Source organism: Suricata suricatta, chromosome 7, assembly GCF_006229205.1.
Source record: "Suricata suricatta isolate VVHF042 chromosome 7, meerkat_22Aug2017_6uvM2_HiC, whole genome shotgun sequence".
NCBI classification, from domain to species: domain Eukaryota; kingdom Metazoa; phylum Chordata; class Mammalia; order Carnivora; family Herpestidae; genus Suricata; species Suricata suricatta.
Genome location: NC_043706.1, coordinates 20125080 through 20147036, shown reverse-complemented (window position 1 = coordinate 20147036; position 21957 = coordinate 20125080). Strand labels below are relative to the sequence as shown.

The 21957-nt window shown below is 42.2% G+C and overlaps 2 long non-coding RNA genes across 2 annotated transcripts in view; both read left to right on the top strand.

Annotated features, from left to right (window-relative positions):
- The window catches only part of LOC115295503, a 39547-nt gene that overhangs the window by 8980 nt on the left and 8610 nt on the right, over positions 1–21957 (top strand). The gene's annotated exons all lie outside the window — the stretch shown is intronic.
- LOC115295504 lies at positions 221–20276 on the top strand. Its single transcript, XR_003910433.1, has 2 exons — positions 221–260; positions 19929–20276. It is a non-coding gene; the product is annotated as an uncharacterized LOC115295504 (long non-coding RNA).

The following is a 21957-nucleotide window of genomic DNA, read 5'->3' as shown; positions in this document are numbered from 1 at the left end:
TGGGTAGGATCATTTGAGTGTCACTAAGAATAAGTGCAATGGATTAACACTTTTGATACATTGAATCTATGAGTTCATAATGATACTAAAACCAAAAAGGAACAAAATCAAAGCGACCCTCATTGATCACCTTTGGATGATTCTACAGATCCCGTTCATCATCTTGAGAAATGATAAATAATGGAAATGAAAAAAGAAAACTTTTTTCCTCAATTACTATCTAGTTACTGCATTTCAGGGAAACCAAATACTGATGAGGGGTAAGTTTCTCTTTATGGAAGTGCTCAAGCTAATAAATGAAGATAAAACAATAGACTATCATTGTTTTGCATCCCCCAATGAAGTCATGGATTTAGGCAATGATTATTAACAGTTGCTCACATCACCAAAATAGTGACAAATAGACATAAAGTGCTTGAGAGAGAGGTACATTAACAAGTATTTGGGGCTCCTGTGTGGGTTAGTTGGTTAAGAATCTGACTTTGGCTCAGGTCATGATCTCACAGTTTGTGGGGTCGAGTCCTGTGTGGGGCTCTGTGTTGATGGCTCAGAGCCTAGAGCCTGTTTGAGATTCTGTGTCCCCCTCTCTCTGCGCCTCACTCACTCATGCATGCTCTCTCTGTGTCTCTCAAAAATAAATAAAACAATAAAAATTTTTTTAAGTTAAAAACAAGTGGTCTTGCCAATTGAATCTCAATCTAATTAAGCCGTTTGCTCTAGCAACCCATAGAGAGAAAGAAGAACATGTTGAGTGATACCACAACAAGCCATCAGCAAATTCTAGACCATAGGAAACTCTTAGAACAAATGATCTGTTTCAATAAATGAATAGTGAAGAAAAAGTAAAAGAGGGAAGTAGAACCTAAAAATTTAAAGAGTTCTAAGGACATATCAACCTATTGCAATGCATGGATATCTTCTTAAATGTAATTCTAGCAAAAACTGTTAAATTAAAAAAATAAAGTTGGCAGTCGGCCATTATAGTGGCACATGCCGACTACACTCCATTTTGTATACCAGGGATATTAAATTAGTTGCCCAAATTCACATAGCTAATAAACATGTTCATGAATCACCTGGAGTTTTTTTTTTTTTTTTTTTTTTTTTTTAATGCAGCTGTCCTGCTGTGGGAGATCCTGATTTGCGTTACCTGGGTTGGGACCAGGCATTGGTACTGAAAAAAAACAAAAAACCCAAAAAGCAATCCTCAAGTGATTCTAATGTGTAGCTGGGGTTGAGACGTCCCTTTAATAGAGACCCCCTTTTAAAAGACAGAGGAGGGGTTCCCAGGTGGCTCAGTTGGTTAAGTATTTGACTCGATTTTGACTCAGGTCATGATCTCAGGGGTCGTGGGATCAAGCCCTGCGTCAGGTTCCAGTGTGGAGCCTACTTAGGATTTTCTCTCTCCCTCTCCCTCTGCTCCTTCCCTCCTTGTGCTCTCAAAAATAAATAAATAAACATTAAAAAAATAGAGGGTCTGAGATTTCAACTTAGCTTCCTGTTCTCAATCTCATAGAATTCTAACTTCTGCCATCTCCTTTCTCTGTGATTATGGTGAGCTGATGCTTGCTCTCCAGTCAACATCAGGCACAGAAAAGGGGAGAAAGGTATTTTATTTAAAATCATCAATGAAAGTATTTCTTAGATGAATTGCATATTTGATTGGAGATATCCCTGTCAAGGTAGCCTTAGCCACAATAAAGATAACTCGTGGACTTGATTTTTTCAGATGGAACGCTTCTCTAATTTGCTGTTATTATAGTCTCATTTTAAATCCACAGCACCTTAGGATACAAATTGCACGTCAAATGAAATTAATTTGGCAAGTGGAACATGAACTGGCTGCCTTTCCTTTTTGGAGGGGGCCTGGCAGCTTTCTGTATGTCATACTGGCATCTGTTAAAATGAGCTGCAGATGTCAGAAAGTGTCACTGTATCAGATTGCTCTTAGCAGTTTGGGAGAACGTAACTTTCTATTTCAGAATATGTCGGGATTTTGAACCCGTGTTTAAGTGACATTGACTGGGAGATGAATGGGTGATGCCTGTACCCTGTGTTCCTTTTCTCTTTGTCACAGATTCCTCACACATCTACGGGTGTCCCATGTGCTTGTTAAGCCGTTACTGTGTGCCAGGCACTGAACCAAGCACTAGGGACACATTGATGAGCAACCGCTCCTCCCCATTAGGTTTAGGGCATCTTGAGGGAAGAGACTAGAAAACAGATAATTGGGTTCCTGTGGTGGGCAATGATTGGGAAGTAGAGAGAATGACAGAGGGACACTTAAAGTGGAACCGGGGGAGGTCAGGTAGGTTTCCAGGAGGTCCTGGTTAGGAACCCAGCACCTGAAGAATGCATGGATTGGTCTGGAGAGAAGTGGGGTGGTAGGGTGTTAGGGGAGAGTTCCAGATGGTAGGAATTGCACGTGCAAAAGCTGTAGTGTGCAGAGAACACGATTCTTTGCAGGAACTGCTCAGGGTGATTAATGAGAGGACAGGCTGGGCAGGTAAGCAGATGCTGGGTCAGAAGAGCCTTGTTAGCTGCTTCGGAAGTCTTTACTCCAAAGTGTCTTCCGCACCTCAAACACAGCATGTCTGCACTGAGCTCCCTGTACTGTCTCATGCCCTTTCCCCAGGGCTACCCCTTCTCTCCTTGTCTCCATCTCACTGAAAGGCATTCAAACATTTGCTGGAGTCAGAAGTCTGAGCACCATCCTTGACTCTTCCTTCTCCTTCATGTCCCACTGGAGGGCAGCACAGGGTGGATTTAAGGCTGAAGACAGTCTTCCATCTCCTGCCTTCCTAGTGAGGGCAGACTGGCTCCGGGTGTCTACGCCGGCTCTGGACTTGAGCCCAGACTGGATCTGGCCACCGTTAGCCCTTGAAAGCTGCTCTTTGTGTCTGTTGTTCCCCATCATCACTGCTCACGCCTCATAAATACCCTCATCAGCCATGTGAAAGTTTTCAGCTAGCTGGGGCAGCTCCTATGCGGGGCTCCTCACATCCATTTTGTCTTCTTCCCTTCTGTGCTCCACCCTGCAGCTTTAGACATCTATCTAAAGTGCCAGTTTCTTTTGTCAGTCCTCAGCAGGGGAGAGTCCGCTGAGGGGAGAGAATTTAGTCCAGAATCCTTAGCCTGTCAACAAAGGTCCTGACTGCGGTTAACTTCTTCAGACTCACCTTTTGACACCTTCTGCCGGCTGTCCTCTGCGTCAGCCCTGCCTATCTCCTCACAGTCCTAAAAGCTCCATTTGGTTTTGGGCCTTTGCATCTGTTCCCACCAGGAATGCCCCCGCCCTCCCTCAGGGCTGAGGCTCCGAGCTCTCAAGGCAGCCTTGGGAGTGCTCCCTCCATAATGCAGAGGTGGCCCAAGGCCTTGAACCTCCTTTCCTGTTTCTCTGTGCATCACCAGCAAGCTCCCTGAGGACAAAGACCATGTCCTGTTTACTGCTGAGTCATTGGTACCTGCACAAGGCTCCAAACAGAGTGGAGACTCAACAAATTCATTTGTTGAAGGAAAAAATGGATGCACAGAGATACAGAATGATGTGGAAAGCTAGGGCCATGCATCAAAGCAATGAACATGCAAACCATGAGGATATTGTAGAGTTCTGCTTTTAAGTAAATATTAAAGCCCCCAAAGCAAAAAAAAAAAAAAAAATTCCACATGTGATAGGTAGGCTAGTGCAAATAAGAATGATTCAGAAAACCACAAATCAGGAGGTGGCCAGCAGTTTCCTAAAGGAAAAATCATTTCCTTTCAGCAGCCCCCAATCACTCCTTTATTGATTTCCTGAACTGCCTTCTTTGAGCTCTGGAAGTGGCCATTTATTACCTCATTACCTCCATCTTATTGTCATCTTTGGACTATCAAACATTTATCAATCATGGTTGTGTGCTGGACTCTTGTATTGACTTATACACAACAACCTGTGAAATGAATACTATTATTAACCTTATTTTACAGATGAGGACACTGAGGCTCAAATAAGGGTGAGAAAATGAATTTTCAGAACGTTCAGAGAAGGAAATGCTTTAGAAGAAAGAAAGAATCTAATTCCCAGTAGGTTTTGAGACCCGCTCCTGCTGGACGTCTTCCAACAGCCTCATACCTCTAAGACTCAGTGGCAACTCAGTGAAACTCCAGGCTCTTCCTGGGGACAGCAGTTCTTCAGAACTCAGCTAGAACTCAGCCGGAGAGCCATCCCGGGGTCACTGCTGTGCCATGGCAGCTCGCCCGCCCGCCAGCAGCTGCTGCTGGTGCCAATATTGTTGCTGAGCTGAGAAGAGCTAGAGAAGAGCTGTTTGGCACAGCTTCAACCTCAGCCTCAGGGGCGATGATGGCAGATAATCACAGGATTTGTAGCGGTGGGATATCTTTCCAACCTCTCTGGAGGAAGGCCCAAAGGCGAAGCGTGTCCTCCGTGCTACCCTTAAAGTGAAGAGTTAGCATAACTTGACCCATCTCTTGGCACAGGCTAATTCTTTCTCATAAGAGGAGGACAGACTTTAGAGGGACAGGTGTCAATGTAGCTACTTCTTTTCAGCCTACTCAGTGTCGCCTTTTCTCTGAAGACTTTCCTAATCCATCCATACCCCTGCTTCTGACCAAGGCAGAGCTGGTCACTCCCCCTTTTGGGACCCACTGAATCCCAGGGGTCCTTCCAACAAAGCACTCAGTACATTTGACATGTAGGACTCTTCCAAGCAGACACTAAGTCATTGGGAAGGTGACTGGGACAGAGTTGTCATTCAATAAATGTTTCTAGAATGAATGAATGAAAATGAAATGAATAGTAATCTTAGGAATGAAATCTCAGGGAGACAGAGTAGCATTGAAGAAAGAGGATGGGCTTTACAATGGTCCAAACTATATATACACACACAAGGACTAGTGATCCACATGCTGGTGTTAAAGGGACCCTCTTGTCCCTATTTATGGGAGATACTGTTGGATTCCTACCCAGAAGCTATTTTCTTTCCTTTTCCTCCAAACAAGAGGGCACAGCGTCTATAATACTGACAGAGAGTACGGGGGCAAAACTTAAGATGCAAAGGTTTGATCACTTTGGCTCCAAGTAGGTAACCTCTTATTTCATGGTCCTTTTCTGCTAATCATTTTTAGGATGAATTAAAAAAATTTTTAATGTTTTTATTATTGAGACAGAGAGAAACAGAGCATGAGTCGGGGAGGGGCAGAGAGAGAGAGGGAGACACAGAATCTGAAGCAGGCTACAGGCTCTGAGGTGTCAGCACAGAGCCCGGGGCGGGGCTCGAACTCACAAACCGTGACATCATGACCTGAGCCGAAGTTGGCTGCTTAACCGACTGAGCAACCCCGATGACCCTAGGATGGATTTTTAAAAGTTATTCTTAGAATCTTTTGCAAACTTTGACTTATTTTAGACTTCTTCCCCCCACTCCCCAAATATTCATGTATGTATTGGTTATAGTTGTCTATGTAATAAGTAATTTCATTGTTGCAGATTGACGTTGAAAAGACCACCAACGCCGAATAGGAGAGAGGCATAATTTTATTTATAGCCTCATGCTTTTATTTGCGGCCAGGGCAAACCTGATCTCCCTGGTGTTAAGGAGCAGAGAATGGCAGTGAACAAAGGTGGCAGTGAGATTATATGGACAGAACAGGTCATCATTTAGTTAACCAATTACAATCCATAGCATTCCATGGTAGCTAATTATATTGCAATACACAAATGCCATCTTTGGTGGGAAACCACCCCTTCAAGTTTGTCCCTTTAAAATGACCAATCATAGTTATACATCTAACATGTTGGGAGATGGGGACAATTTCTCATCAGTTAACTCTGTCTGCCAGGTCTTAGGAAAAGGGGTGGGGTTGCGCTTAGCAAGCAGGCAGAAGCTACACCTTCTGATAACTAACAGGGAGCTAATAGGCTTTTACCTCAATGTTTTTAGCAGTTACCATGCAGTTAGTCAGAGAGTAAACAGGGAGATGCATTCAGAAAGCAATTTACAGAAGCCAAAACAGCCGGTTAATGATTTTTCATTTCACTCAGGTTTGTTAACCCACAACACCATAACCTCAGAAGCTTAGCACATGCAAATTCACTCATGTCACTGTTGAGTGTGGGTCTGTGACAGACACAGTCGCTTAAAAACCCAGGCTTAGCTAGTCTAATGTCTCCATGATCACTGAAGACCTCAAAATCATGCCCTGGACCCTTTCAGTATGAACTAGAGATGAGAGCACAGACAGAGCATTGAGGACCATGCCTAGTGCAATGGTCTAGGACTGAAAACATGGTGTATCACTTCTGTCCACGTGCTGGAACTCTGTCATGAAGCCTCACCTAACTGAAGAGAGGCTGACTAATGGTGTCTATGTATCAGCTGGTTCTTCTGTCTTTGCCCCCTGGTTCCATGCTCCACTCTCTTTAGCTCTGTTCTGGGCCCTAGAAGACTGACATCACTCTATGGATAGCATCACCCAAGATCTCTGAACCTCTGGCTTTTAGAAAGATTCAGTGTGGAAAGCACAGGCAGGAGATTGGAAGGCTAGAGTTTAGAGTTTCTATATCTTGCTCCCTTCTCACATTTGTTTGATTGTCTGATAGAGTCTGACCCCAGTTTTGATGTTTGATGGCTGACAGTTTTTAGGCATCCACCTAACCCTTCCTCACCAGAACACATCTGGTACTGTACTTAAGGAAACTCCACATAACTCCTTCAGGTCTTGACATTTGAACCTTGTAGTCCCAGCTAGGGTAGGGAACCCTTCTCCACTCTGATGACCTAGGCTCGATGAAGGCCAAAGCCATTCTTCACTCTTGGCTCTTGCCATTCTAGACTGCCTTGCACCTAGCGTTCTCTCCCTTGAAGTCCTTTGGGTGTGTATAATAGACTTCTAGCAGCTCTCCTGGTGGATGAAGGAGTGTCATCAGTCAAGACGTCCAGCCTTGAGGAGGAGTCCATCCTGTGTGTGTGGAATGACCAGAAGACAGGCCATGTTATCTGAGAGCAGCTGGCAACCCAGCAGTGGTGAAAGCTTTTTCTTCTTGCTAAGCCCTGGGTGCCTCATCATCCCTTCTTGATTTTCCTTAATCATGTCCATACCTCTGTAAATAGTTCTTCCGTGAAAGTTTCTTGAATCATCAAGTTGGATTCTGTTTCCTGCGAGAATCCTGATTTACCCTGGAAGAGACAGCAGGCTTGCTGAACATTTTGTTAGTTGCTGTTGCATGATGGTCAGTGCCAATCTGTAGGTTTTATCTTTGGCTTTCAACACATTTGGATATATGTGCATGCCAACGTAAGAAGATGGGATTTGATTAGGACATTTAGTAGAGGAAGGTCTTTTCCACGTACTTGACACCAAAATGTCACTTTGTTCTAAAAGCATTTTTGAGAGTAGGATGGTATTTAGACATGTATTGGAATGAATACTACTCATTTGAGACTGGACCCTGACTAACATGGGACAAGAATATTTCACGTAATTTTTCAGTGTAGGGCCAACTGTGATTCTTAGTAATGGGACATTGCTGTAAAGATCAGCCTGCAAACTAGACACACTTTTGCCTCCAGCTCAACCTACTGAGGTGAGCATAGATGACCCTGTCTTAGAATAAGCTGGTGCTGGAAACAGGTCCATGTAATTGAAGAAGGAGATGCTAAAGAAAATCAGGGGGACAGGTAAGTGTTCCCACAGTGGTCTTGGAGTTCCATGGATGACCTGGCTCTTTGCAGCTTGTCCTCAGTTGCTACATTTAGATCAGACAACTGAAACCTGTATTTCTGGACTTTCTGTGATTTCATATCAGCATTTTCCAAATTGAGGAGCATTTTTCAAATTCCTTTAAAGTTTGTGAACATGAATCTCCAGGCAGGCTTTGCTGTCTTTGCTTCTGATTTGTGTGCCCTCAGTAGCTTGCAGCTCTTTCCCGACGCTCTGGTGTTAAATTAATAACAAATGATGTGGAGTTGACAGGTGGGTGAAGATGGAAGAGTACCATGATATTGAAAAAAAATCTCAATCTGTTATGTAGCACAATCTAAAACACTCTGTCAGGTTTTGCCTGTAGGTATCTTAATTGAACTTAAATATTATGCTCACATCTTTTTAACCCAGAGGATAGAAACATGGCCCTTAGCATCTCTCTAGCAGACTTTGTAGCATGTATTAGTGTGATAGAGAATACCATACTTTGCCAATTATTTGGGATTATTTTAAAATACCCTGAATGAAACAAAAGGGATAAATATAATTTCTTGATGGACGAAATGTCTGTTTCTCATTTGAGGTAGTAAGCAGTCATATCTTGGATCAATATCAGTATTTTCTGACATGCAGAGCCAACTCTGAGTGCCTCAAAATCTGTGTGCTCCTTGTCATTATAAGTATTTAAGCAGTGGCAGACCATCTGCCAAGAATTCCTTGGAAATGGTTGTTAGCAAGTATGTGACTCTTGGAAGAATAATTTGGCAGTGTTCAAACTGCATGCATTCAGTTTGGTTTCTATATTAAATTTCAATGCAGTATTTCTTTAAAATAGTTTTCATGGAAAAATTCAAACACACACTGAGTAGACTACTAGAATGAATCCCTATTGCCAACTTCTCAGTTTCAACAATTATAACATTTCCTTTGAAGAAAAGGGCTGCCACAGGAAATGAATTTAGAAATTGTTGGATGGGGTGATGTCTCAAATTCCCATAATTCAATTTTCCAGGGAACTTAAGCTTTCTTGTCTTGAAGGGTCTTGGTATAAATTGAAAGAGAAGATTTTGATTTGTGCTCCTCCTGAGCTATTTTCTTGGTCACTGGTCCTCTCCATCTCTGCTCCCAGATTTCCCATGGATATCTATTCATTTCTCTGTTGGATGGTTTTTTGATAAATTTTGCTTCCTCTCTGGGTACCTGTGGAGGGGTGAAGATAGGCAAGCTTCACAACTGTTTGTGCTGTCTTTGTTTTCTTTCACACCACCTGATTGTACTGAAGGGTCAAGGCAAATACAGGGAATTATAACAAAAGGTAGAAGGTTAAAACTGAATCCAAATTTGGCCTATTAGAACTGGCCCTATTCCAGAATTTATACCCTTCCTGAGGAGCATACCCAAGATACTCTCATTTCTTCCATCCATAGATTTATACAAGTTCCCAAGGGGGTCTGGGGCTGTGACCCGGATTCCACTTATCAGCTCCAAGAACTCTGGGGTTGAGAGTTTCCAGCATCTACCTTGAAAAGGTGGAATTCATAATTAGGGAAATTACCAGAATGTAGGGAGGATATTCAGAGACACTAGTTGGCCGCATGTGATGAATACGTACTATATTACGTATTTCACTGTGAGAAACATTACCTCACTCTAGCCAGGATTATTTTAAAACAATGCTCAGTCATGTCCTGCTTAAGCACCTCCTCGTGACACCTTAGCGTTTAGAGAGCCATTCTAAAATTCCCTACGTTGGCAGGGGCTCATGATAAAGTGGCCCCTGCCTATCTCCCAGCTACCTTTCCCACGGTCTCACCTCTACACTTGCTATGGTCTTATAATGCTGAATTTCCTCCAGCTCCTCCATGAGCCACGCGCTTTAATTCCTCCATGGCTGTGGCAGAGACTTGCAGTATCTTCCAATATTTGTTCTCTTCTTCCTCAGTTATGGAAACTTTGATTCTCACCTGGACGCATGACTGTCCAGAATAAACACCACATTTCCCAGTCTCTCATGCATCTGAAGCCACGTTCTGGTTGGCATGACTTAAGCTAAAGCACGTGAAGGAGGTCTCCCTTTTTTGCTGGAGTCCAGATATGATGGCTTGTGTTGGAAGAGCCATCTTGGACCATGAGGAGGAAGCCACACATGGAGGATGGCAGATAAACAAGATAGAAGGAGACTGACTCACTGAAGGTCGTAAAGATACCATACCAGGTGCTTCTTTGTAATAGTGAAATACAACTTTGTTTTGTGACGCCAGTTATTTTTGTTTGTGTGTGTGTTTTTCTGTCACACATCTCATGAAACCCAGTCTTAATTATTTCAGGGCCTTTATGTGAATGACTTTAGCCTACTTGGAAGATTCCTATTCATCCTTCAACATTTAATTCAAATATAATTACTCTGAAACTAGATTTCTTTGTTTTGTTTTGGTCTTCTCCACAAAAGAATTATTGCTGTCCTATTTTATATCTAAAGCATTGCATGTGAGTATCTTTCATAGTTCTTCTTACTTCGTGTTACAATAATGGCTCACATTCTGTTCCCTCTGTCAGTGAGCTCCATGCGGGGATTGCATCTCATTTCTCTGGGCAAACCCTGGCTTATCTCAGAGCCAGATCAGTGGTGGATGTCCAGTTCCGAACTGCACTTCTAGTCCTTTTTTTTGCCTCCTTCACATTTCAAGTGATGGTTATAGGTTATTCTGGCTGGTTGAGTTTTTCCCTCTCTTCTGGTGGGTATTCGTGATGAATCTTAAAGCATTACGGGTGAGAAGAGGGGTTCAGCTTTCATACAGATCAAGGACATTTTACTGTAAAGTAAAATTTACTACTAAAATTACCAAGCCTTCAAAGTCTCAGAGTATCACTTCCATCCCAGTCTATTAACCAAGGGGGCCCTGATTTAGGGGCAGGGGAAATAGACTCTGCCTCTGGAAGAGTAGCTGCAAAGTTCTGGAAGAGCATGTGGGATTAAAGCTATTGTTGCAGCCATTTTTGGAAAATGCAATCTGCTAACGTCTCCATTCTGGCCACAATAATTCAAGTCTGTCCTGCATGGAGACTATACTTGCCCCAAAGCCTCACCCCAGAAGCAAGCTCCAACTCAGTGCCCGGTATCCCATAATTTAAATCTTGTCCAGGGGAGGATAAGGCAAACTTTTGAACATTACACCTCTGAAACAACTCCTTGAGAACTCTTCCTTTTTTTTTTTTTTTTGAGAGAGGACACCGGTGAGTAAGGGGGTCGGGGGAGAGACAGAGAGAGAGAGAAGGGAAAGAGAGAGAGAGAGAAGCAGAGCTCACCCGAAGTGGGACTTGAGCTCACCCGACACAGGGTTCGTGCTCACCCAAAGAGGGACTTGAACTCATGAACTGTAAGATCATGACCTGATCTAAAGTTTGATGCTTAACCGACTGAGCCACCCAGGCTCCCATGAGAATTCTTCCTTTTGACTGAAACAGTGGTAAGTACAGTGATATGATATATGGACACCATTTAACCCAATGCACAATGATGGGATAAGCATGCAGTAACCATTGTAGGCATTCCTGTTCAGAGGAAGTGAAGGTACACAGCCCTTACGGGTTCCTAACAGTCCTGAAATCCAGCTGGGCAAGTGTTGTTAGTTCCACGGTTAAGGCTCAGGCTTAAAGATTGGACGTGACTCACTGTGGCTCTTGGCTCCATCCTCTGAAATAGCTTTCCTTTTCCATTAAATGTGGCTCTTGTTCGAAGCTGAGTAATTCTTATCTACTTCCTAAGCGTGCACATTTTAGCATTCCTTTTGTATTGTCTATCTCTCTCAATTCAAACTAGTATTATTTTTTAAAAAATACATAGTATTTTTTTGGGAATTGGTTTGTAATCCATCTCATTAGACCAAAGCAAAACCCCAAATCCCCTAAATCAACACTTTATTGCTTAGATTCCCTTTAAGACAGTGGAGGAACAATGACTTTTTTTCTATTTAAAAAGGGTACTGTCTTCTGAGATCTTTTTTTTTTTTTTTGAGATCTTAATAAAAGACTTAACTGTCACATTCTTGGTTTCATCTTTAGACTGTTTTCGTAATCATGCCTTGGATTTGATCTTTGTTCCAAAGGTTTTATGTATGTGTGTGTGTGTGTGTGTGTGTGTGTGTGTGTGTGTGTGTGTGTGTATTTAGAGGGTGAGCAAACACGGAAGGGGCAGAAAGGGAGAGGAAGACAGAGAATCACAAGCAGGCTCCATGGAGCCTGATGCAGGGCTAGATCTCGAGAACCATGAGATCATGACCCGAGCAGAAATCAAGAGTCAGACACCCAACTGAGCCACCCAGGTGCCCTCAGAAGGTATTTTTAAATTTTAGCATCATTTGCTATCTGTAACATCTGAGAATGAGAAACAATTTTATTTTTGAACGTAGCAATCCGGGATCCTTTATGTGTATTAGTTCCTTAGCTTATCTAATTTACTTTATTTCTCTTACTCTCATTTTACCCTACACAGCAAATAGAGCCAGGTGGTACTCTTAGTACTCTGCTTGGCTCCCCCTGGAGCCAGGTCATCCCTTCCAGAAACACATCTACTTCCACCTTCCCACAGCAATAGTGTGGCTAAATTTTCTGCTACTGCATCACAAAAATCCCCTTTCTTTAAGCTGCCTGGAACATATTCTTCATTTTCCTTTGAGTTCTTTGTCAACCTTCCCCTTGGGGCTATCATCAAGATTCTGTTTAACAGTATCCCAAAGGTCTTTAGGACTTCTACCAACCACTCAGTCCTGAAAACTTGCATATATTCTAGAATATTGTTAGGGAAGTACCCCACGTCTGGGCACCCAAATCAGGGTTTTTTAAATTAAAAAAAATTTAATGTTTGTTTATTTTTGAGAGAGAGGGAGACAGAGAGAGAGACAGAGAGACAGAGCACACACAAGTGGGGTAGGGCAGAGAAGTGGGGGGGGGGGACAGAATCTAAAGCAGGCTCCAGGCTCTGAGCTGTCAGCACAGAGTCCACAGCCGGGTTTGAACTCATGAACTGTGAAATCATGGCCTGAGCCAAAGTCAGCCGTTTAACCAAATGAGCAACCTAGGAGCTCCTTTAAAAACATTAAAAAAAAATCAGTTTTGAATTTATCTAGGTCATCGACAGTTCAGCACCTGGTGAGTAATGGATATTTGATGTAGAACCAAGTTGTCAGCTCTTTATTTCTGTCTTTTTCACATTTTCAATAACGGAGCCTATCTTTGAATTTTATGCATGAGAAGAGAGTAGTAGTTTTCACAGTGGATCGATGGCATTTTGAAAAATTTTCTTTTAAAATTACTTAAGCACGTGGGGTGCCTGGGTGACTCAATCATTTAAGCATCTGACTCTTGATTTTGGCTCAGGTCTTTGAGTTCAAGCCTCATGTCAGTGTTCATGCTGACAGTGCAAAGCCTGATTGGGATCCTGTATCTTCTCTCTCTCTCCTCCTTCCCTCCAGCACCTTCTCTCAAAATAAATAAATAATTTTTAAAAAATTACTTAAACATGCAGTTTGAGACACTGTTATTTGCTTTTATTCCATAGAGACATTCATAGCAATCAGGTAATTGTTTATAAAATAAATACAATGATCAAAATTATTTGACATTCAGACTGATTTTTTAAAATTTTTAATGTTTGTTTATATTTGAGGGTGGGGAGAGGGAGAAAGGGAGAATGAGCAGGGGAGGGGCAGAGAGAGAAGGAGACACAGAATCCAAAGCAGGCTCCAGGCTCTGAGCTGTCAGCACAGAGTCTGGCGTGGGGCTCGAACCCACAGACTGAGATCATGACTTGAGCCGAAGTCGGGTGCCTAACCAACTGAACCACCCAGGCACCCTTCAGACTGATTTTCTAACTTTGGGGAAGTGGGGGTTGTTGTAAATGATGAACTTTTGAATGATTTCTATTTAAGCCTATTCATGTGACAAAGGGAAATTTAATCTACTTTGACCACCAAACCATTGACTGTATCTTATCTTTCTTCATTAAAATAATCAATCAGTGGGCATGAGGTTTTCTTTTTTAAATATATTAAATAGTGAAATGATGAGCTTATGAAATGGGAACTTTCATTTCTTATCTTGCTCAGTTGTCTACAATAGAACTGTCCTATCTATGAGTATGTCACAGTCACTTGCTTTTTGAGTCATTTTGGGTGCATGTGCACCATATGTATATATATATATGGCTTCCCCAGTGTCCCTACATAAAAAGAGACTGCCGGTGACAGTGATTCAAATTAGGGACACGAAAGACAGCAGAAGCATGAGCATTTGCACATTTTGCTGGGCAGATAGTGCCTCCCGGGTCAATACGCTGACGCATTCCTCCACTGGTCCCTGTGCTCCCTCACTCCCCCTGTCTGCAGCCTACAAGTCTCGGTGGCCTGTCCTCAGTCATGGAGACTTGTCAGAAAAAATCCTCAAAGTGAATTTCAAAGGTAGATGATAACTGAATGCAATCACATAACTATTATTTTTCTGGCATAAATAAATTACTGATGGGGATGGCTTTCTTTCCTATTTTTAAGATAGTTGCTATTTGTTAAAAGAAGAGCAGCACAACTTGCTACAGAAAAGTACACCAATAGTAAACACATGGCTCAATGAAATCACCAGTAGAACACACGCGTGTGACTCGAGTGTGCGTCCAGATAAAGAAGCAAGATTTCCCGCACCCTTTCCAGTCACGACCTGTCCCCAGAAGAGCCACCATAGATTAGTTTTGCCTGTTTTTGAATGTCATCGAAATGTAATCATAAGGCAAGTTCTCCTTTAAAAGCACTGAAAAGCTCTATCGAGGTATAATTGACATCAAGAACTTGCAGATATTTGACTGTAGAATTTGCTGGGTTTGACGTGTGAATGCACTCATGAAACCATCGCCACAGTGAAGATCATGGGCGTATCCATCATCCCCAGAGTTTTCTGATCTACTGTCTCCACTTCTACCTCTTCTCCCCAGGCCACCACTTTCTGTCACCACAGATTAGTTTGTGTTTTCTAGAGTTTTACATAAATGCCATCTTACAGAATATATTCTTCTTTTTTTTGTCTTTCATTCCCCATAATGTGTGTCCTCATCTGTGCTGTTGTGTGTATGAAAAGATCATTCCTTTTAACCACTGAGTAGTATTTCTTTGTATGGATATACCACAGTTTCTTTGTCCATCCACCGGTTAGTAGGTACTTTTTGGCATCTGGGGTTTTTGTTTTTTGTTTATTTAACGTTATGTTTGTGAGATTTATTCCCAGTAGGTCATTTGTGGTAGAAAAGAGGAGTTATTCTGTAACACTCCATGGGCTAAAACTCTACACCGGGGAAGATGAATCTCTCTGCATTTAGTGTGAAGTCACTGTCGACAGTAAGTCATTCGCATTCTAATTCAAAGCGTTTATTGACTGTCTCTCTCTCTCTCTCTTTTTTTAACAAGACGCCCTGCTGGACCACGGGCATTCTGTGGAATGATGGACTGTACTATTGTTTCTGATTGTTTCCTGACTTTTCGACAAGAGCATTAATTACATATTCCTGTTCGTGGTGTGCAATGTCTGTGTGGGGATTACACTTTCCTTTGCTGATGTCAAGGGTGGACTTCGGGCTTATTTTGGTCAGTGAAATGTAAGCAGAAACTTGAAACGCTCCTTTCTCTGACACAAAAGTACTGTGTCCTCGACACGGGGCCTTCTGCAGCCTGGGATCTGAATGAAGGCAATAGACCAGAACAAGGGCATGCCCGTGGCTGAGACGGATCGTGAGCAGGAAATTTCTGTTGTTGGAGGTGGTAGTTACCAGTAAGAGCTTAGCTACTTCCTGCGTGAGAAAACCAACTCAAATTATTGACTTATTGGTTGTGTTTTTATGATAATACAACATTCTGAAATCTAAATGTTAAGGCTTTTTCAGTGTTAGCCAATCTCAATTTTTCCTTAACAAATATTTTCTTTACTCTTAAAATGAGTGCTTTTTTTTTTGTTTTTGTTTTTTTTTTACTTAAGAAACAAATCATTTCCTGGTGCCTAGCTTCTCTCACTTAATACTGGGTCATCTGATTTCTTTTCCTCAGCACATTTCAGGTTTGTAACAGTTTTTTTTTTTCAAACTGTTCTCTGTGGATCCCAAAGATATTTCTTAAATCTCTCCTCTGCTCCCTACTGTGAATTATAGGCATGGTGCTCTAGATTCTCCTGTCGTACTTGCATTCTTGTTCTTCTTCAACCACAGACTCTCCTACCTATACTGTTAAAAAAAAAAAACATGGAGGGGTGACTAGGTGCCTCAGTCAGTTAAGCATCAGACCCTTGGTTTCAGCTCAGGTCATGATCTCACAAATGGTGAGTTCGAGGCCCACATTGGGCTCTGCACTGATGGCATGGAGCTTTTCTCTCTCTCTCTCCCTCACTCTCTGCTCCTCCTCTGCTCATGCTCTCTCTCTCAAAATAAGTAAATAAATTTACAAAAATGGAAACAACAGGGTTAGGAAATGATCAGCATGGTGCCAAAATCCTCCCAAAGTCCTTCTGCTGATATACCAATAAAAGAGGTCTAAGACAGGCTCAGCTGTATTTTCTTTTTTCTTTCTTTCTAAAGATTTTTTAATGTTTATTTATTGTTGAGAGGAAGAAAGGGAGAGAGAGGGAGGGAAGGAAAAGGAGAGCAGGGGAGGGGCAGAGAGAGAGGGAGAGACAGAATCCCAAGCAGGCTCTGCACTGTCAGCGCAGAGTGCTATCTGGGGCTCGAACCCACGAACTGTGAGATCATGACCTAAGCCTAGATCAAGAGTCAGGCTCCCACCAGCTGATCTGCCCATGTGCCCTGTGGCTGTATTTTCTTATGACCACCCCCTCCCCCAAATCATTTCTTTTCTTATATTTTACACTGGGCCCAGGCTAACAGGCAGAGCTACATAACCCTCCGAAAGGATTCACTTTATGTCTTCATATCATCGCAAACTCTATCAGTTCAGCGTCCCACCCTGTGCTCACCTGTCACTCTAAGTTCTCAAATTAAAATACATTCCCAATCTATAAAATTTGGGTAGCTAGCTTGGACTTATCATACTGTTGTCCCTGGAAGCTTTTTAAGTCCCATTTCTAATTTTTTAAAATGTTTTTTATTTATTTTTGTGAGAGACAGACAGAGACAACATGATCAGGGGAGGGTCAGAGAGAGAGGGAGATACAGAATTGGAAGCAGGCTCCAGGCTCTGAGCTAGCTGTCAGCACAGAGCCCAACACGGGACTCGAGCCCACGAACGTGAGATCATGACCTGAGCCGAAGCCAGACACTTAACCGACTGAGCCACCCAGGCGCCCCTTAAGTCCCATTTCTAGAGCTTGCTTCTAGCTTCGTACTTACCACAGCTGTGACATTACAGGCATGCCCAGAAGATACTGCGGGTTCCATCCCAGACCACCACAAAAAAACGAATATTGCAATAAAGCGTGTCAAATGACTTTCTTGGTTTCCCGGTGCATACAAAAGTCATGTTCTCACTCTGCCGTACTCTGTGAAGATTGCAATGGCGTTATGTATAAAAGAACAATGTACAATGTATCTAAATTTAAAAATACTTTATTGCTTGGGTACCTGGCTGGTTCAGTCCATTAAGTGGTTAAGGGTCAGACTTCTGCTTAGGTCATGACCTCAAGGTTTGTGCTTTCAAGCCCTGCCCTGGGCTCTGCGCTGTCAGCATGGGACCTGCTTCAAATCCTGTCTCCCTCTCTCTCTGTCCCTCCCCATGCTCTCTCTCAAAAATAAATAAACATTAAAAACGCACATAAAAAAATTTAAAGAATACTTTATTGCTAAAAAATGGTATCACCTGAGCTTTCAGCGAATCCTAATTACTGATCACAGATCATCATTACAAATATAATAATAATGCAAAAATTTAAACTACTGTGAGAATTATTAAAATGTGACAGACACAAAATGGGCAAATGCTGTTGGAAAAATCGCACTGATAGACTTGTTTGGCACAGAGTTGCCACAAACCTTCAATTTATATATATTAAAAAACCCAGTATGTGAAAACAAAAAATGTGAAGTGTGATAGCATGAAGTATGCCTTTACGTATTCAGAAGAAATATATAAATCTAGCATATGTGCCAGTACTGAAAACATATGTTTACCCAGTGATTCCTGGCTATAGTTGACTTTTCATTGTTTTCCCAAGCCGGTTCCTCCATAGTTAGGCTGTTGTTTGGGGTCTGACCGGAAGATGTCACTATGGGACCGTGAATGCAGGCATATTTCAAGGTCTTTAGTTCAGAGAAACTTCGGATGGGTGTCTTAGCAGCCCCAGGAAAGATAACCTCCCTCCCACCCAGAGCCAGCCTCCGCCCGACCTCCTCTTTCCCCCTGCCTGCATAGTTTATAAAATTGAGAACTAGCTGATGGATTTAATTTTGATGGAGAATTACGTGTAGGCAAGTGGGCAATCAAACCCATACTGTTAAGGAGACAGGGGCTGAGATAATGAATCTATTATCTCTGTTTGGCAAATGGAGAGTGTCAGGCTAATAATCTGTCAGTTTCTTTCTTCTACGCTATATGCTTTCTTTCCATCGTCAGGTACAACTAACTTAGAACTATCTGTAAAGGGGCTGATTAGCTGGATGGTGTATTTTCTAGAATTCTTACTTCCTGTATCCTTTTCTTTGCCTGCCCTTGATTTATTTGTGCTACTTCAGAGTCCCAGGTGGACTTGGGACTTCAAATCAGTCTCTTGGCCACAAAGTTTATGTATGTATGTATGTATGTATGTTTATTTGAGAGAGAGAGAGAGTAGGGGCATGGGGAGAGAGAGAGAAAGAGAGAGAGGGAGAGAGAGAAAGGGGAGAAAGAGAATCCCAAGTAGGCTCTGTGCTGTCAGTGCAGAACCCAACATGGGGCTTGATCTCACAAACCCATGAGATCATGACCTGAGCTGAAACCAAGAGTTGACCACTTAACTGAATGAGCCACCCAGGTGCTACGCCCCAGCCACAAAGTTCTAGAAACCGTGGAGATTTGGTATGGGGGAAGGTTGAGAGGAAGAACTAATGAGTTTTGGAATTACCTGTAGGCAGAAGGCATTTTTGCCACTGTTACCTATCAGCTCAACAAACCATGTGCAGGTTCTCAGAAGCTGCAGGGGATCACTCTGAGTTTGAGTTTAAAGGTGTACTAACGGGGCGCCTGGGGGGCTCAGTCAGTTAATCGTCTGACTTTGGCTCAGGTCATGATCTCATGGTTCGTGGGTTCAAGCCCTGCATCAGGCTCTATGCTGACAGCTCAGAACTTGGAGCCTGCTTTGGATTCTGTGTCTCCCTTTCCCTCTGCCTTCCCCCACTCATGTTCTGTCTCTCTCTCTCAAAAAAAATATTAAAAAAATTTTTTTAAGTTGTACTAGAAGAGTCCTGCTGACTCAGGGTCACTAACTGCACACCCCACATTCCTTTGCTAGGGTTGCCGTAACCAAATATCACAGACTGGGTGCCTCCAGCAACACAGACCTATTTTGTCACAATTCTGAAAGTCCAAGATCAAGGTGCTGCAGGACTGGTTCCGTTGAGGCTCCTCTTCTCAGCTGTGTCCTCACATGGTCACCCTTCTGTGCAGTTGAGCATCTCTTGTATGTCCTAATTTCTTCCCTGTAGAAGGACACTAGTCAGATTGGATTAGAACTACCCTAACAGCCTCATTTTAATTGAATCACCTCTTTAATTTTTTTAATGTTTATTTTTGAGAGAGAGAGACATACACAGAGTCTGAGGGGCAGGGACAGAGAGAGAGGGAGACACAGAATCTGAAGCAGGCTCTAGGCTCTGAGCTATCAGCAAAGAGCCCAATGCAGGGCTTGAACTCACGAATGGTGAGATCATGACCTGAGCTGAAGTCTGTCGCTTAACTGATTGAGCCACCAGGTGCCCCTTGAATCACCTCTGATTGAGCCACCAGATGCCCCTTGAATCACCTCTTTAAAGGCCCTGAGTCCAAATGCAGTCACCTTCTGAGGGGGTTAGGGCTTCAACATTTGAATTTCAGGGAAGAAGACAGTTCAGCCCGTAACTCTCCTTCCTCCCCCCTTACTGATCTAGATTGAAGTTGACCAGTCTGGAATGCTGATTATTCCACAGAAATATCTTTCCCAATTTCCTTTGCTCCTTATGTCTTTTTGAGTAGCATAGAATAGACTTGCCGATAGCCTGCACTTCTCTTTTTCAGAACTATGAGATTGCAGAGAACTTCCAGATGTCCAGGGATCCCTCCTGAAGATCACAGAAGCTGGGGGCACAGGGATCTGCTCAGGCCAGCAGGAACCAAGGCCCAAGCCTGGGGTTCCTGATGAGATTTTGACTGATCCCAAAATATCTTAACTTGGTCTCCTTCCATTTATCTTCAGGCTGTTGGTATGCATTTTTAAGGAAGCCAATACCAAACTTCTCTAAAAGTTAAATTACTGAAAATAGAGTTAATGCAAAAATAATCGAATTGAGATTGTACTTTTGCTTGGTAATAAAAATGGCTTTAGCTTTTTATTAAATAAAATTAAAGCAACGTGAGTTAAAATAATGTGCAGATGTTACACTTTTATTATAAAATTAGTAACATGATAATGCCATGTTAGAAAATCTAGAAAGTATAGATAAATAAAAGGAAAAGTTAGCTAGCTACCATTCTTAACATTGGGTTATTTATCTTTTCTTTATTTACTTCTGAAAATACCATACTATGAATACTGCTTTCTAGCACACAACAGATCTTAACTTAAAAGAAGGAAATTTCTTCTAAATTGGTAACTTCATAGAATTCATGAATAAATTAATTCAATCATGTCTTCATCAAATGTTTATTGAGCATCGGCCACGCCCGGGACTGTTTTAGGGGTTGGAAACATTGCTGTAGATAAATAGGAAAAGTCCCTGATCTCAGATTCTAGTGAAGAGACACAGATCAAATAGAAAATCCATGAAGATGCATTTCATTGATTGCAAAAGTATAGAAGTTTTAAAACATCACGGATACTGAGATGCCTCTTACAGTCACCATTGATCTGTACTGGTCACTACCTGAAACTTGTGATACCAAAGACTTCACAATGAGTGTCAAGAGCTTGGAAGAAAATTCTAGTGACAGTGAGTATCAGTCTCTTAACCTCTGTGGCTGGATGGTCATGGGTGGGAGTTGAGATAGTGACAAATCAGAGCAGTGAAGCAGCCTCCTGGAAGAGGGGCTCTGAAATCCACCCAACACCCCAAGATACAAAGCGGAGCAGGAACCCAGCTCTGGTGAGCCTAAGGTCACTTATGGATTTATTTTAAGAAATGTTGCAAGACCAAAGATTTTAAAGCACCAAAAAGGACATTGCATGGCAAAACATAAACATAAGATGAGTTGGGTTTTATTTTTATTATTTATTTATTAATTTTAAAGGTTTTCATTTATGGCAAGAGAAAGAGTGCAGGAGGGACAAAGAGAGAAGGAGAGAGAGAGAATCCCAAGCAGGCTCCACACCGCAGTGTGATAACTCCCAGGGCGCGAACCTACGAACCTGATGACCTGAGCCCAGACAAGAGTCGGTTGCTCAGCCACCCTGATATTCAAGGTGCTTGGGTTTTAAATAAAAACCTACAAAACAACAAAAGGATGGGTCTGGGTTAAAAAGTGATTCAAAAAGTTGGACTCCATGAAAAATTTTGGGAATATCTTAATCATTTTATTTCACTTTCCATAAATGTATGTGCAAAGAGATACCTGATAAAAATCTATGCCTAAATAGGTTTAAAGAAGCTCTCTTAATGAGGAAAACATAATTTTCTGTCAGCTAAGGAAGCACTGTTTCCTATTGGAAATGGAGGTAATTTTACTCTTACTGGGATACATAAAATACTGGTGTGTGTCTCAATAGTGTTTTAGATTCTATGGTAGATGGTGTTGTATCAGATTAATAAGTGACTCAAATAAATTCAAGGTAAACTTGGAGGCCGTATTAGCTAGCTTAGGCTGCTATAACAAAATACCACATACTGAGTGGCTTAAGTAATAGACATTTTTTCTTACAGTCCTGGAGGCTGGAAGTCTAGATGAAGATACCTGCAGATTTGGCTCCTGATCACGAGGTCCCTCTTCCTGGCTTGCAAAAGGTCCCTACTTGCTGTATCTGGAAAGAGAGACAGAGAGAGAGAGAGAGAGAGAGAGAGAGAGAGAGAGAGAGAGAGAGAGAGAGAGAGAGAGAGAGAGAGAGAGAGAGAGA